Genomic DNA, 12,497 nt, shown 5'->3' on the forward strand with positions numbered 1-12,497 from the left:
CGGCTAGCCGGGATTGGGTGTACATTGGTGTTTGTGTTTAGTGTTTCAAAACACAAATTTTCAACAAATGAATTAGGAACGTTTCGAAGCACAAAGACGTGAAAAAGAAGAACCTAGCGCACTAGCTGTTCGGTACTGGTAGCACTGCTTTCACTTTGACAAATTCTTTTCCAGAAAGGGGACCGTGTGTTCCTCTTCGTACAGACAATTTTGTTTAAACTTTACGTAGAAATGTCGATGCTGAAATTATTGGGAATTCGTCAGGTGCGGTAAAAGGAACGACTAAAGAACATTCTTTTTAAATACTTCGAGGTTTCTTTTTAGGCCATTCGCGTCAATAATGGATCCGCCGCAGCCAATGAAGCCCCTGCACCCCCCCCCCCCCCTGCTCGTAATCATTCAGGCTTTCAACGACATCTACTATTCGCGCTGAACCGCGGTTACTGTTGTAGTGCGCTTACGTTGGTATAACAGTTTCTTAATAGGTCTTGTTTATGCACTAAAATCTGTTAGCATAAGCTGGCACAATATACAGTCGTTTCAGTATGGTTGCGAAACACATGAGTTGTTCCAATAGGCCCGACGCTTCATAAGTACGTTGAGAAAAACATGTGGAGGATTGCCGAGTGCTTAAACGGACGCTTTGCTTGCTGTCACCGCAGGAATTCTAAATCATGTCAATGCAGCAACATGCACTTTGGAATGGGACACGCGAACCTGAGCTCCAATACAACGCTCCCTAATTTTTGATAGGTTTTGCCTCTCCCTTCCGACTGAGAGCTGTGATGGCCGTGAATGTTTTTGGAGGTCACAAGAAGCAATATTGTAGCGAAGAAGGTTGATTGTTGTGCGGTGAAGAGTAGAGCACGGGAACATTGGCGTTAAGAGGTATGCTATTCTGCTTGGTACCAACACTCAACAATTGCGGTTCTGTCGTCCCCGGTAGCACACGTCGTCAACACTGCCGATGTTAGGCCGAGAGGCCTACTCTCATTCAGTTATCGTTCGCAAGTGCTGCCACTGACTTGAAGGATTCGCTTGTTACTACGCGGACGACTGAATAGCAGTTTCGTGCTGTGCATTACTCGAGGAAAACACGGGCGAGAATGGAAGGCACGAATGACAGGAGCGCGAACCCTCAGCTCGTATCCTCATTGAAAGCGACGGCCATTTGCAATAAATATCGCTGGCGAGCTTCATCTGGCAGTAGAATTTTTTTTCTCACTGCCACAGCAGAAACACCATTTATAGCCGTTGCGCTTCTGCTCTTGTCTGGCTGAGTCTATACTGGCTTTCTGTTTCTTTTTCGAAGTCAGTTGCTTCACAAGAGGGTTCGTCTTTGTGTCGAGAGTGCCACTTCTGAATACGAATTTAGCATGCTGAGCATTACATATGGTGATGAGTGTCGCTCTACACAAACACTTAACAAGTAGCCAACAAAATAGAGTTGATAAAAAGCTAGCAAACTTTCATTTTTTTGTACTACTTGTTCGCGAAAATGGCGCTTGACAAAGCGCGTGATTCTCTTGCGCTTGAAGCTTTTTCGTGGGTAGCCTACCCTAATCCTTCCCCATAAAATTACTAAGACTAACTTTGAAGGCCGTGCAGATGTTTTTATCCCGGCTTTTTCTCTCCAGAAGAAAAGTTAGGGGGCCGACATTAAATTCCAGTGAACGCAGGGGTGCAACGTTGATCAATGCGAACTCCAAACTTTCCTGCCCGGTGGCCATCGACATGCAATTGCAGCACGCCTGTGTTCCTGTGTGTTTTGCTGATCTGCCAGTCACGAAGCTTAGAACTAGCGGTGTGGGCGTAGCCGTGGGAATGTACGTATAATTTTTGTTGCGGGAAGAACGGTGAGGATAAGTGTATGCACGAAGTAGTACGACGCGAGAGACAGTTGACAGTTATTCGCCCATGTTTAACAGATATTGAAGCGCACCGCCACATAGACAGAAGGCTGCAGAAAAGCAGAGAGGAGAGCGCTTCACTCACAACGTATGTACCTGCTGTGCGCATGCGCAGGATTTCTCGATTGTTGGGTTTGCATGCCGGTGTTCATGTTTACTTCCCGTAAAAGAAGTCAGATGTTATATTTTCGGATGCTAAAGATCAGGAAGGATCCACCAATACAGTTATGTTAAATAAAAGTGCAGCGTTAGAAAAAAAATTTTTTTTTATGGAATGCAAGTGGAAGAGGCGTGGTGTTCCGGGCCCGGTGAGCCTTAGTGGAGCTATGACGTTTCATTTAAATCGCGCGCCAAGGAAAGCTTGCTTCCGTGTGGTGCGTTCTAACCACGGTGTAGACTACCGATATAATGTTGCAACTCAGCGTTTCCTTACAGGCAACGTGATGTGGTACTAGAGTACTGTTATAGCAGTCGTATCGTATCCGTCTCTTTTGGTTCCAAACAGTATTTATTACCAGCTTATTTCACTTTATGTTTACGCTGTCATGGCATTCCAGCGTGATGCTACACAAGATCCTTAATTTGCAACGGCTAAAGTCACTAAAGAGAGGTGTTTTCTATGATACTCTTGCGTTAATGATTATTTAAGTATGTGCAAAACTCAAGGTAAGAATTGACATTGAAGTAAGCGCTTGAAATAAGCAATATGAGCCCCGTTTTAAAATAACGAAGTTCTGTGGTAATCCTAATACCTAAGGAATGTGGCGCTCTTGCATTTTGCAGAAATTTGAAGTGCTTATTAAAGTATGACATGGTTGATTTGGGTTTTGTTATCGATTCTATCGATAATGCTGCCCCTTGCTCTGGCATGACTGCACAGCTATCTATCAAGGCAAGTACACAGCTCATCGTTAGTGGTCCTCTTTTGTCGCTTCTACCTAGAAATCTGAGCAAGTAAGTTATGTTGTACTTATAAACAAGCTGAGAAAAAAAGCTGACGAGCTCGCAAAAATGCACGTGAAACAAACACGCCGTCTTTAGCCTCGAGGATCAGAATAAGGGTTACGGTGAACAGAGAGTGAAAATACTTTTATTTTGAGCTTCTAAAGCTGCCAATCAGGCGCACCCTAACGAAAATCAGTACATCATTTCTGCGGTATTTCTGTTTATTATCTATTAATATCAACAGAGGTGTGACCTGAATTTGAACATGTTGGATGATTTCTACAAAGGTAGAGCCCTACGTCAGAAGTTGTGCTGTTACTATACATTGAAGTGACGAGTACAAGGGGATGTCGTGTTTTGCGCATGGTTTTTATGTGTTGACACGCACGTATTCGCAGTGCTTTTCCGCGTGCTCATGCTCGAGGGCCTTGGTCAGCCACTTCATATGTAGTTCGGTTCGGTTCTCCTGAACTTGTAGGTTTCCGTCCTCGTCTTTTGGCTCCATCTTTTCCTCCTTTCTGTTGAGTCCTTTCAGACGGACGATTTTTGACCTCTAAAAGAGCAATGTCCCAAATGAATATTTATCCCCAACACTTAACACTTGTAAAAAGACCTATAGATTTACCATGTCATAAATAAAACAGGAGAGTGATTAGTATAGGGATAAATCTGGCTTATTCGTGTTACAATGCCAACTAGCCCGGCAATATTGCGGTCAGATATAGAAATCGATAGTTGATATCACATTCTTTCTTCATTCTCTTTTTCTTTGCTGACATCAGTCAATGATGCACTGTCGTGCCTGTAACGCCCTCCGTGTACCTCACTTACAAGAATTTTGTCCCTTTAAAGATATCAGAAGCAGCATAAACATGTGGTAGTTCTAATTATAAAGCCCAAGTAGTAGAGATAAAGCTACAGCAAGCCGAGATCACTGGCGGTAAATAAAGTAAGAGATACAGAAAATCTTATGTGGGAAATATTTCAATTGTTAGCAACGCGTTCATTTTTTGCTTTACTGTGTCTGCTCCTTACGAGTACATATATTTCCTTAACATCAGTGCTCATTACTTCCGCTTTTTCTGTATACATAAAGCATATTTATGGTTTTTAAGTTTTTTGCTGTGAATTACCACTAGGAGTTTGCCAAAAATGTGTAAGGTTACAGAAATCCGTTATACCTGTCAATATACATATTTTGTCTTCTTATCTTTCGTGTTTCATGTATATACATACTGAAGTAAAATTGAATGGAATATATTTATTCACACGTGGCGCCTGTAGACTCCATTGAGCACTTTAGAGATTCGTTCATTGTGCAAGCCAGCTCTTTGAACCTTCGAAAAGTGAACTCACCTAAAGCAGTGCCACACTAGTGCCTAGAAGTAGAGGGCCTTTCCGTGAGATTGAACCCCCAGTATGGCTTAGCATATGAGCCAATATGATGGAAGGGCATAAAAAAAGGTTGCTCATACGTTGCAATTTACAGTGCGAACATGCCTGCATGTTTACAGCGTCTGTTCAGTGCTCAGAAATATCTTTAGATTTACAGAAAATCTACGTGATTGTTTTGCAGTGTTTTGCTCTATACGTTCACAATGGAACGTAACGTTCAAACAAGAAATGTATACAATACCAAGGTTGTCAGCGGCCATCTGAAAGCATCCACAAGATTCGAAGCACATCAATAAGGATCACAGTCACTATTTTATATGCGCAACGACACTATTTTGGGTTCTTAATAAGTCGCAAAATTTTCACGACCTATTTGGAAGAAATATTGAAGCAAATGATAAATTTCGTATTTTTAAACTTGGCACAATTCTTCCTCTTTATCAAAACTACTCAGAGAAAATATTTCTATGTTAGGGCGTGAAAATCGCTAAATAATCGGAGCTATAATGAAGGAAATATTATGTAACATGAACATTATAAATGCTCAAGCCCCTTTTATGAGCAAACCACAACATTGAAACATAAAATGCGCTTTGAACAAGCCTTTGCAAATAAGACCTAGCTGGCTACTTCTTGCCTTGAGCGCGCTTGCCTTTTAACGAAACATCCATGTTCTAAATTAGGCAAACGCGCACATAATGCTCTTGCGCTGTAAGCATGGAAGATGGCGGGCACCTAGTACACCCTAAGGTAGTTGTACGGGACAATAAAATCCCAATTCTCAAAGACTTTTTGTAACCTAATAAACATTCAGCAGACATTCCTCCTATATTCAAAGTTTATGCTTTTGCATCCGGGCAGCGTACCTCGGTCCGTTTTCTGACTAGAGGGTTTCGATTTCTCTCGCCTACACGGCAGCTGTTACGCCATTGTGCCTGTAAGCGGTTAAATGTATGAGGCATAAAAGTTTGTTTCTCAATGACTCTAACACAGTGAACATTGCAATAGAAAAATAATGCTGCTGCAAAGGAAGTGGACAATGTTCAACGCAACAAATGTGGTCTCCTAATGGGTAGCCGTCAATGTTATGTCGCTGTAGGGAAGCCTTCAATTCAGCGCAAACCTTTTTCAAAGCTCTGTTAAAAGACTGTGTGGGAAAACAATGCCTTTGTTTTAGAAGAGTTTACATTTGGCTGCCAGATGTTTTGATGTGCATGTCCTGGCAATCTGTTGAAATCAGAAATGACACTATTTTGGGAAAGCTAAACTACAGGTGACCGTGTTAAATCGCTTGTATTTAAAGACATGAGTTATCGTCTAAAAATTCTTACTCATTAAAATAAATTTCGATTCACCTACCATGACATTTCTTCCTGTAAAAGTCATATTCAAATAACCTATTCTTGTCTTGCCGACAGCCGGTGTAATAAAGTAGTCGGCGCATCACTCCTAACTTGTTTTTCTCGAATTCAAACCAGATATCTTGGCAGGATCCACCACGCATAAGCCAAAACCTGCAGTTCCTTCGTTTTTGTTTTCGTACGAGCTTTGGCTTTGCTGCTTGCGTCGGTACTGTAAGGAGAAAATGAAAGTACAGCAAGAGGATAGAAAGTTGGGCGATTAGTATGGTTACATGATCTTGGATTGTAGAGCGAAGTGACACGGACAGAGATTAGACAGGACGAGCAGTCGTCCTGTCTGCTTCTAGTCTCTGTCCGTGTCACTTAGCGCTACAGTCTAAGAAAATAAAAGTACATTCGTATATTTTCATACAGTGAGCATCATTCTTCAAGCAGCAGCAAGACTCTACCGGCCATTACGTCTTTTGCAAAAAAAATGGGCTGTGTATTTTGATGAGATTAGCAGTCTTTGCCCACTTAAGGCATTTTCGGCCTCCCCTCTCTGTCTCTGTCTGTCCGTCGGTCCGTCCGTCCGTCCGTCCGTCCGTCCGTCCGTCCGTCCGTCCATCTGTCTGTCTCTCTGTCTGTCTGTCTGTCTGTCTGCCTGCCTGTCTGTCTGTCCGCCCGTCCATCCGTCCATCGCGGGCCAGTGACCGAAGTTATTTAAAAGCTTGGCCACCTGGTATAAGCTCGTGGGCGTCATGCCTTCATAGTCATTCCACCGTAGCCCCTTCTAGATTCGTCACTTGAATCTCGCCACGCCGTCATAGTCAGGCCTTATATACCAATGTAGTGGCCCAAAATGTCTAATAGCTCACGCCACAAGATATGTGCTCGCGGTCGTGATGCCATCGTCTTCATCGCATTGTCGTCATTCCATCTTTGTCATCCGGCTGTTGTCATTCCATCGTCGGCACGCCATCACCGTTATACATTCGTCATGCATTCTTAGCCATAATTGATTGGGCCGTTGGGGTCGTTCCATCGTCGTCCCACCAGCGTGGTCATTCGACTTTCATCATGCCGTCGTGGTCGTGCTATCATTGTCATTGCAGCTTCGTCATCCGCTTACCGTCATACAGTTGTCATTAATTCGAGATCATTCCTCCGTTGCCTTGTCATTGTCATCATTGCTTCGTCGTCACACAGTGTCTGGGCCGCATTTGTTGTTATACCATCTTCGTCATTCCAGCTGTGTCATCCGGTTGTCGTCACAGCATCATCGTCATGGCATAGTCATCATGCTGCCGTAGTTATATCACGCACATCATACCATGAAACATCATTTCATTGTCGTCACGCCACCGTCGTCATACCGCCTTTGACACTCTATCGATGTCATTCCCACATCGTCCCTTGTTCGGCGTCATACAGTAGTTATTATGCTGTGACGATGATGTCGGCCTTGCCAAGCCAGGGCCACAGCATAGTGGGCCGATACTGGAGATAGTGTATGCCGCATGTAGGCAAAGCAAGCGAGGTAACAGGATGGACACTTTTGATTCTAAGTAAACGTGAGATTTTAAACTTGGAAAGGCTCACCACAAGGCTCTAGACTTACATGACAAACGCCTGCGCATTGCAACACTGGTGAGTCGTGTTCGCAGCAGATGTAAGCATATGAGAGGCATGTGTAGTTCACTGCACGCGATCACAATCATCCTCACACAATGTCTCCTTTTCCTTCCCCTTCTCACTTTACTTTACCCAGAGTAAAAAAAAATTATGTGGTTTTTAGGTGCCAAAACCACTTTCTGACTATTAGGCAAGCCGTAGTGGAGGACTCCGGAAATTTCGACCATCTGGAGTTCTCTAACGCGCACCTATATCAAGGCACACGGGTGTTTTCGCATTTTGGCCCCATCGAAATGCGGCCGCCGTGGACAGGATTGGATCCCACAACCTCGCGCTCAGCAGCCCAACACCATAGCCACTGAGCAACCACGGCGGGTTACGCAAAGTAGCAGGTCAGAGGTCAGTCATGTGTGTCGCTACATCACTTAAATGCTCATCGCATCACCGTTGACAGTTATCGGGAGATGGGCTCTTCCGCGATTTTTTCCTAGTTTTCTGTTAGCTGCTCCGACCCGTCATGGTCACGGGAGGCTGTCAGCTTCATGAGAACGACACCTCATAAATGAACGGTATTCAGCGATGCCAAATCAGTGCTACAGGCGCTAAAATGCCTTTTAAAGAAATGACCGCACTACCTGCTCGTTTTGGAAATCGCCGAAATTCATCACAGTGCCGAGTTAAGTGGCTGCGTGATCACTTTTCAATGGGTGCCTAGTCATTGTGGTGTGATTGGCAATGAACTCGCTGACAGTGAGGCAAGATCGGCCTTTTCTTCCTCTGATGAGGTACGGATTGCCTGCTCGCGACCTGACACCAACTCCATGATCAAAGCACTCATGCAGGACCTTACAAAAGCATACAGAGCCCACGATGACAACATTCACAGACGCCTACATATGATCGACCTAGACGGTAAATTCTGTTTGCCCACGAGGCTTACGCGGAGCAAAACGTCATTGTTACACAGGATTCGGCTGGGCGTTGCTTGCACCCGTTGCTACGCGCACCTCAATGGCCAATCGAACAGCCCTGATTGTAAACACTGCCAGATGCCGGAAACACGGGAACACAGTTATTTATTTATTTATTTATTTATTTCCTCAAAGGTCTCCTGTTGAGACATTACATGAGACATTATATTGCCCAGCGTATATGCTGGAGCGGTGGACGTTAGAAAGTTTCCTAGCCAGTGTTGGCAGGCAACCACTGTCGGAGGAAGCTATCCTCGCCCCATGGCCTGACACTGCAACTTCAATGCGTGTAACTAAAGTGGTGTTGGAGTTTCTGCAGGACACCAAGCTCGACAAGCGGATCTAGCAAGGCAACCGTCTCATGTACATAATCACTCACCACTTCTCGTATCATCATCATCATCATCCATCCGAGTACTTTCACTCCCCTTCCCTCTTTCCCAGTGCAGAGTAGCAGACTAGAGCGCACTAGCTCAGGTCGACCTCTCTGTCTTGCCTATCAATACATTCTATTCTCTTCTTGTCTTGATTTTTGACTGCTAAGTGCGAGGTTGCGGCATCAAATCCTGCCCACGGTGGGTGAATTTTGATAGGGGCGTAATGCAAAATACTCCCGTGTACCGTTAATTGAGTGCACACGAAAGTCCCTAAGAAGGGTGAAATTGTCCACAGTCCCCCCCGCCCCCTCTTACGGGTTGCCTCATAATCAGATTTTGGTTTTGGCACGTAAAACCGAACAATTTAATGAAATTACCTGCTCTCTGTCACCGCAAAATCTGTAAGTTTATTTATTTACACTTTATCTACATCGCCCAAGATATTGCGCAGGAGGACGAGGTGGGTAGTAGGAATTATAACATATTAGAAATAACATAAATTGTTATGCAAGATTTAATTTGTTACATGCGCAAATAAGGCAACATAAGGCAGTATTTGTAAGTTACGCACAAGTACTTTTATATCACTTAGACACTTTGGGATTGGAGAAATAATGTTGTCGGTCTTCAGATTGTCGCATAGAAGGGCAGAAAAGATGATCATCAGTTATTCCAAGAACGTCGTCAGGGAGCAGGTTTCATTCCGGTATTGCTCTCAAAAAGTCGAAATGCCAAATGTGTATGCTTTGCGCGTGCATTACAATATATTCCATGAACTGTGTGAACAAGACACATCATATGACCGGTTGTAAGAGGTCATCTTGTTGATTGTTGGCCATCTTATTGCAATAGATACTGCGAAGAAATTTGGGCCGTAGTTCTAGCCTTTGTATAATGAACAGTTTGCATCCCAATGTTTTTTTGTCGAATTACTTGACAATGAACCATAGTTACTACAAATCTAGCTGCTTGAATTTGCACATTTTTCGTCATGTCGTGAAATACTGTTGACAAGGGTTCCACGATACAGAGGCATATCTTACGTACAAAAAGTTAAGTATTTGTTTTACGGATTGTTAAGCTTGCTTAAAATTGTGTCATACATAGCATTGCGCTCGCCCTTGTCACGGCAGAGACAAATATTCTGAGATATTTTTCGTTTGAAAATAGCAAACAAGGGGTAATGAACATATAAAAAGGAAGTCAATAATTGAATTTTGTTTTTCTGTGAGCTGATTCAACATTTCAGGTAGTATAGTCTTTGGCTGATTGTCTTCTACTTCATCTGGTAAAATAAATTTTATTCACGCATACCTCTTATTTTTGTCTGAACTGCCTTGTCAACTTTAAGACCTTATGTGCTCTATATGTTCACCAAAGGGCTCCTATTCGTGATGTGAATGTGAGGGTACGCCGTGGATGCTTAGTGGCTGTGGGTTCAAAGCACTGGACATTAGCTTCAGTCAGGCTTCAATGATATTGGCATGGTAACGGGCGTGGGCGACTCTGGGAGGACTTGTAACCTTTCCACGTTGGTCAAAACCACACCTTAGCCACCAGCTATATCTTCACTGGCAGTCGAGCTAAGGTTTTAGGACCAAAAGAGCAAGGCAATACATTTTTACATTTAGAAGAATCTCACAAAACTAGAGCTTGTAAGCATTCCCTGTAGTTGTCGCACCTTTTAACGTCTTGTTAGATGTGCAGGCGCAGTTTCAATATATTGGGCAGAATAGGTGAGTACTTCCACGATAAAAAGAAGCCGTGATATCCTCAGAGGAAGTGGCTGACGGAGCAAATGTGGACGTCGCCTTTTCCAGTTGGCTCTGAGAGGGCTCTGTAATGATTCGTGGTTGCAATTTGGTGGTAGGGACAGTGAAATGATATCACTGAAGGAGGTGGCCCGGAAAAAGATATCAAAGGTGTCAGCACAGCATGACACACATATCTTACGAATTCCTTTTTCAGAGATGTCAAAACCTTGGTGAATTTCCTTTTCAATAAGGTTCACCAGTTATGGCCGAAGAAGTAGTGGTGGGCTCTGAAATATTGTCGACCAGCTGTGGTTTTCGAACGTAAAGTAGTAGAATGGTATTCCATTTTTTGGCATTCATCCCCCCTTAAATGATGCTGCTGCGGTTCTGTATGAGCGCTTGGGGCAGAGCCACCCAGCTTATTGGGAGGGTGGGGAGGGTGACCTAATCTTGCAGCCTCTATTATTTACTTCAAACGAAATGAGAGCAGTTGCTCCGACTGCTGGTTTGGTAAAAGAAAACATCGAGGCCACGAAATGAGAAACTAGCCTCAGTCAGAAACTTAGATGCTCATCGAGGTACTCTCTGAGAGTGGTTAATCGCAGCATTCTAGTAAAACTAGATATAAAACAATATCAGCGTAATCAGAACGTGGCGCTAAATCTTTTCATACCTTAGCACAGCTGAGAGTGCGGTAACATGGCCCCAGCGCCCTATGCAAAAATTAGTCAAGGACGGTAATACAAGTCAAAGTAAACGTTGCACAAACGATAGATGGATTTGTGACTAATGCTGTGCAGCTAATATTTGAACTACGAAAATGCAAAGCGTGATTTCTTCGAGGCTTTCTCTTAAACATTCTCCAAGCTATGTGCGTGTGACATTAGAAACTTCATATTGGTTTGCATCATGAAAAGTAAAATAAAAAGGCATGTTTCTTACAACTTATTAGCTAAGCAACTACAAACTGTTTCCTTGCCTGTACTTACGCATTGGACAGGTAGTAGTGCATTCGTCATGAGTGTCAAATCGGTTAACGCATTCATGACAAACGAAGCCTTTTTCGCATTTACTGGTCTCGTTGCTATAGCTCCAGCTCAAGAGGATGGTCTCGCAGCCTTCCACTGTTGTTTCCTTTAAACATCTTTCATTTAGTCCTTGGGTACCTGAGTGGAGCAAGAAAGTAGGATGCATTTGAATCATTTGGAGCAGACGCTATTCGGAATACGAATATCCGATGTTTATTGACGAGGCAAGCACCTCTTTTGTCAAAAGCATCTGAGCACAAATTCTTTGCCAAAATAACTAGCAATAACCACAACGTTCAAGTAACACCACTGTTTTTCTAATGAGGCGGAGACAACTCTTATAAAACATGCATCAAAAGTACATGAAACATGACATTTGTGAGTGTCCTAATGTGGATGTGACAATATTTTGCTTTATATGGAATGCTGAGGAAAACAGAAACGTTAAAGACGTCTGACTGCAGGTTGCATCGCGTACAGTGGTTCACTCTTGATTAAATAGGCATGCAAACGAGCATGAATGCACTTCACATAAGATTAATTTCATAACGTTCTCTTACCTGTTTTACCAGCGCTAGCAAGGTGTGATGGAATGACACATATGCCTAAAAGAAGACATAGTACGTCAGCATGGCCCATTACAACAGTTGATAATATCCGAGCGCGTGAACGGAGCGTATTGTAGTCGTGGGATATCAACTTTTCGTTCTCCCTCACAAAAGAAAGTCGCCTTAAACCAGGTTCGAATAAATAAAGCTCACATAAAGTTTTGTACTTCTGACGCTCGCAATGCCATGGACTTTCCTAGCAAATGCGTTGATGTAGAACAATGCAGGTTATGACGAGTAACAGCGGGCGAAGCGCCACCGCATTGTGTTATACCCGCTGTGTCTACCTCTGTCCAAGGCTGGGAAGCTTCGCAGCAGCTGTTTTGCGATAAAAGCTGTAAAAGCGACCTCTTTTTTCAGTTGACCAGCTTGACGGAACGACAGCATGAATGGCGTGGTGCGCACAAGCCAACATTGCGTAGTGCGCAGATGCGCAGAAGGAACGTTGTGGCACAACGTGTCCACAACGTTCCTTCTCGATCATTGTCGGCGTACGTCATACACCCGGCCGTGTTGTGTATTATGAGGCAGCAT

General features: G+C 43.6%; 1 long non-coding RNA gene across 1 annotated transcript; it reads right to left on the reverse strand.

Moving 5' to 3' along the window:
• Positions 1-3,205: 3,205 nt before the first annotated feature.
• LOC126543129 (uncharacterized) lies at positions 3,206-12,265 on the reverse strand. The gene is made up of 4 exons (XR_011890740.1): positions 11,916-12,265; positions 11,317-11,493; positions 5,610-5,822; positions 3,206-3,408 (listed from the first exon to the last, which is right to left on the reverse strand). It is a non-coding gene; the product is annotated as an uncharacterized lncRNA (long non-coding RNA).
• Between the last annotated feature and the right edge of the window lie 232 nt (positions 12,266-12,497).

Source organism: Dermacentor andersoni, chromosome 10, assembly GCF_023375885.2.
Source record: "Dermacentor andersoni chromosome 10, qqDerAnde1_hic_scaffold, whole genome shotgun sequence".
NCBI lineage: Eukaryota > Metazoa > Arthropoda > Arachnida > Ixodida > Ixodidae > Dermacentor > Dermacentor andersoni.